The sequence below is a fragment of the Podarcis muralis genome, chromosome 2 (assembly GCF_964188315.1).
Source record: "Podarcis muralis chromosome 2, rPodMur119.hap1.1, whole genome shotgun sequence".
In the NCBI taxonomy this organism is placed as follows: Eukaryota; Metazoa; Chordata; class Lepidosauria; order Squamata; family Lacertidae; genus Podarcis; species Podarcis muralis.
The window spans coordinates 120,106,173-120,111,294 of NC_135656.1; positions in this window are offsets into that span (position 1 = coordinate 120,106,173).

Consider the following 5,122-nt stretch of genomic DNA (forward strand, 5'->3'; position numbering starts at 1 on the left):
AGAGGGAACGAGGAAGTTCTTGCAGCTCCTCGCTGGGAATCGCCGCCTCCCTCCCTCCCTCCCTCCCTCTCAGCTCTTTCTGTCCTACCTTGCAGGGAGGGCGGATTGCCAGGGGAGGGGGGGGTCCAAGAGAACATCTTCCCTGGAGAGGCGCAAGAAGGTGAAGCCTTGGCTCAGTGGAAGAGAAGCTGCTTGGGAGACCCCAGGTTCAGTCCCCGCATCTCCAGGGGGGGTCTGGGAATGCCCCCCTCTCTGAAACTGGGGGGAGGGGCTGTGAGATCCCCAGGGAGATGCACTCCAGGGCTGAGTCTGTAAAGCTGTCAGTCAAGTCCAACATTCCCAGAGGACTAACTGCCTCTATGTGGCAGTTGGTCTGTTGGTCAGTTGCTGCTGGGAGTGTTGACTGGTAACTGCTCGGATGCAGAGGCGGAGTAAGGTCAGGTGGTACCCGGTGAGGAAAATTTTGTGTCACCACTCCCCCAACATTGAATTTTTTTTAAAAAAAAGTTTGCCTGCAAAAATGGTTTTACGCTATTTCATATTTTCTTACAAAGGAATGTGGATTCTCTGCCTCTGATAACAAGTAGGCGACTATGGACTGATACTTAAATCTAAGGATGAATTGTGTTTTGGCTTGTGTTTTTTTATTTATATTTATTGTTTATTTATTTAATAAAAATTATTTTTAAAAACCTGCAAAGTGGTTTACCAAAAAATAAAAACAAACACCACAGCAGTAAAATCAAGAAAAATTAACAACCCTACTTAATAATAATAATAATAATAATTTATTATTTATACCCCACCCATCTGGCTGAGTTTCCCCAGCCACTCTGTGCCGCTCCCAATCGAGTGTTAAAAACAATACAGCATTAAATATTAAAAACCTCCCTAAACAGGGCTGCCTTCAGATGTCTTTTAAAGTTAGGATAGCTGCTTATTTCCTTCACATCTGAAGGGAGGGTGTTCGACTACTTGAAAACATACAAAAGCTAAAATATTAAGATTAAAACTACTTCAACCCCCTAAGCATCTAGGTATGCTTGCCTAAAGAAGAATGCTTTCAGCGGGTGCCCGAAAAGAGTCTAGCAAAGGCACGTGCTTTGTTGCAAGAGGCAGGGAGTTCCAAAGTGCAGATGCCGTCACAGTAAACAATGCAGTACAGATATTATGAGGAACCTGTAGTAGTGCTTGAAACTACTAAAGGGGAGGTTTTATTTATTGTGATTTCACCATGCTCTGTATTATCTGAAAAGGTGTGGTTCTCTGTTCCAAGCTGGATTGTTTCCCAGGAGACTTTGTCCCCTTCTGCCTCCCTCAGCAACCTCTGAGTCAGGTTGGAAAGTCCCAGGGCAGTTCCCAGAACAAGGCCTTTTTATTTTTAATGTTTGTTTTCAATTTTACTTATAAGATGAATAGCTGAGGGTGCAGTAAAGAGTCTTTGGTGAGTTCCAATAGTCTAAATTTTGTTTGCATGCCAAGCTAGCAAAGGAATCTCAAGTAACTGCATCTCAGGCTGCTTGACTGACATTTCTCACAGGAATTGAAGAACGGAGGCAGATTTTGCTGAGAAAGTCATCGTCCTTCATTAACACTGGTGTTTGTGTGCATTTGTTTCCAGGGGGGATTCCTGCCCTCACACTCTCTCTCTGCCACAAGACACCCTCATCCATTTCTCCACAGTCCCTAGTTGTCTTTTCTCGCTTTCCCCTTTTTGCGATCCTCTGCTGCCCCCTGCCGGCTGCTTTCTTCCCCGGTTGAAGTGGAAATCAGGTGATTTCTAGGAAATCCTTCAAGGGACCAGTTGAAGCAAGTCACGGGTTGCAAAAAAATGGTCAAGGTTCCCACATATGTCACAGCTTTGGAATCGGTGCAAGTGGGTGTATGCCTACCTATGGTGTGGAAAAGCGGAAATATATAAAACTTTTACAAATCACGTAATCAGAAAAAAACCTATTTAGAGTATGGGGAACGTATAAAAACTTATTAGAAAGAAAAACACCACTGTGGATATCCCCAGTGGAAGCTACAACCAGGAAAATAATAAATATGGATAAGCAGTGGTTAACTTACAGTGAAATTTTATCTCTTACAGGACAGGAACCAAAACTGAGAAATCTCGAGGAATTAAGAAATCTGGTTACCAATTACTGTAGGTACATCACATTAATGAATAGTTTAAGATAGATAGGAAAAATGGCTTTGCAGAACAAAAGTCTCAGTTTACCAAAGACCTATTAGATACAAATATAAAAGTATTAACAAATATGTATAAACTGCAGTTGGGAGAGGGAAAAAGAAAGAGGAATTTGTGAAATTTAGCAGGATTAAGTGGGCACAGGATGTGGGTCACAAAATCGATCATGAATTATGGGGAAAGTTGTGGAAAATAAATATGAATTTTATGGCAAGTTATGCAATAAAAAAATTATATGATGAAAATGGCCCACAGATGGTATTTAACACCCACCAGATTGGCGAAAATGTCTAAAGAAGAAAAAGGTATATTTTGGAAGTGTAATGAAATTGAGGGGTCTTTTATTCACATGTGTTGGTCGTGTAAAACAATTAAGGGATATTGGGAAAAGATATAAAATGAATTTAAAAAGATACCTAAAAAGACTTCCCCCAAAACACCTGAGAGTTTCCTTTTGGGGATGGTAACAATGGAGGCCCCCCCAAAACAAAAGAGTTTATTACTATGCGCCACTGCCACAGTTGGAACCTTATTGGCACAAAGGTGGAGAACAAAGATAGTACCCACTCAGGAAGAATGGCAGTGTAAAATGTTTGAATACTGAACTGGCTGGTCTGACGAACAGGATAAGAGAAAACAGATATAAGGAATATAAGGAGGAATGGATGCTTATTGAATATTTCAAGAACCAGTCTAGAGAAAGACATAGCTTAGCAGGTCTCATATAAATCCAGCAGTTAAAATAGATGAGAATATTTAATAGATAACAAATTGGATGATTAAAAAGATGTGGATTACGCAGAGTAGTAGAAAAGCAAAGGAACCAGGAAAAGTGTGGAAGGAAAGTCATATGGTATATGTATACATGCTGTATTTGGTATGAAGTTGTAAGTGGGACGAGGGAAGGAGAGAGGGATTAAATATGCTCTGTTCTTGTTTTTGAAAATGCAAATAATTTTTTTAAAAAATTGATCCCCTCTCCATGGAGGCGTTTTCAAGGTGGGCACCCCCCACACACCGATGGAGGAGCTGCTCAAATGTTAACATACGTCTCAGTCTACAACCTTCTAATATTATACAATAAAATTATAATGGTACAGGAATAATAATTAGGAGTGTTTTGCAGTTCTCCATGTGTTTCCTAGATGTTCACGCACAAATGATTTTGCAGTGCTCCACTATTGCCTTAAGTTGTGTTTTCTGTGAAGTCCCATTGTACGTAGCATAACTCACACACCAAGGCCAGCCCAATACATTTTGACACCTGAGGCAGGCCCAAAAATGGTCTCCCACTCTCCAGCAGGGAAGAAGGGGTGAGGGGAGATTTATATCCAGGGTGGAGGGATAAAAAATACTTTATTTACATTTTAAATCATTTAAATGGTATTGTTTTAACATTTTGAGGTTTGCTGCCCTGAGCTCCTTTGGGAGGAAGAGTGGGGTAAAAATTTAAAATATATTAAATATTTCGGGCATCTTCTTTTCATCTCAGTGGGAAAACTTCCTTCTGGGATTGTGGACTTTCGGGGCAACCCTGCCTTGGTCATCTCCCAACCACACTCTGCCCCAGATCAGATATCTACACATTTCTTTTATTATATTCCCCCCAACCCTCCTTTCTTGCATCCTGGAACCAAAGGCAGCATCCAGGTGGTCCCCATCCAGGCACTGACTTCACACCGTCTTGGCTTCAGGTAATTTAATTCCACCCCTGCAAAGCCACAGATTATGTCCCCATCTCGCTTTGGACACTTGTTCTTCAGTCACTTTGCAAAGGAAGACCAATTACTGGCACCTCCCTGCCAGAGTCTGTGAATATTCTCAGGAACTTCAAAATCTCTGGAACTCCTGTGATAAGAAGGAAAGAACCACTAAAGAAGGAGGGGTGCACCCTTATTTATTTCAGTCAAACGGATTTTATAAAATAATAATTATACTTATAATTTTATTATTTATACCCTGCCCACCCATTTCCATTAAAAACAGAGTAAAACTTCAAACATTAAAAACTTCGCTAAACAGGGCTGTCTTCAGGGTCATGATTCACTGCTTCTGTGCATGATGTCATTTTGACCATTTGCGCATGTGCGAGTGGCGAAACCCAGAAGTAACGCGCTCCGTTACTTCTGGCTCGCCACAGCTGCAACCCGAAAATACTCATCCCGAAGCTACTTTAACCCGAGGTATGACTGTAATAACAATTACATCCAGTGTCTTCCAAGCAAGGTGCAGCAAATCCATTGGGTTAGGCAAGAAGAATCCAGCGGCCCCTGGAGGTTTGTTGAAGGCAACAAAACTAGTTTACTTGGATGAGTTCATGTGGTCCCACTCCCAGTGGGTCTCCCCTCCTAGAAGGCTGTGGGGACCAGGCAACAAGTCTCATGAACTGAAGGCCTGCAGCCAAAAAGATGGAGCTGCTTATTTCAGATCAAACTCTGACCATGAAGCTCCTGATCTGCCTCTCCTCCTTGCTGGCTTCCTCCTTGGCTGACAGCAGAATCTGAAGCAAGAAACCCTCTCATCTCCTGTAGGCTCTCTTCAGCTTCTCCGTTCCTTCTCTCTTTCAGCTTCAACTCCTGAGCATCTAAGCATCCCTCCTCCCTGCCAACCATCCCTCCCTGCCAGTTTCTTCACTTCCTCACACAGAAGGTGGGTGGAAAATGCTCAGCCAGAGCAATTAGGCTGCTTTTACACATTCCATGACATGACATCTGTTTAGCCAAAGGCTGGGTGGCCCTAGAGGCAGGTAGGCAATAACAATTCATCTTATTTCATGCATGATACACCTAAAGCAGTTCTCAAATGCTGCCTTTCCTTCAATTTGGATGGAAAGTGAGTGACACAAGATTGGGGAAAGGCTTGTGGTGGGATCCACAGCAACAAAGAACCAAGAGATACCATCAAAATCGCTGCTCAATCTCCTCA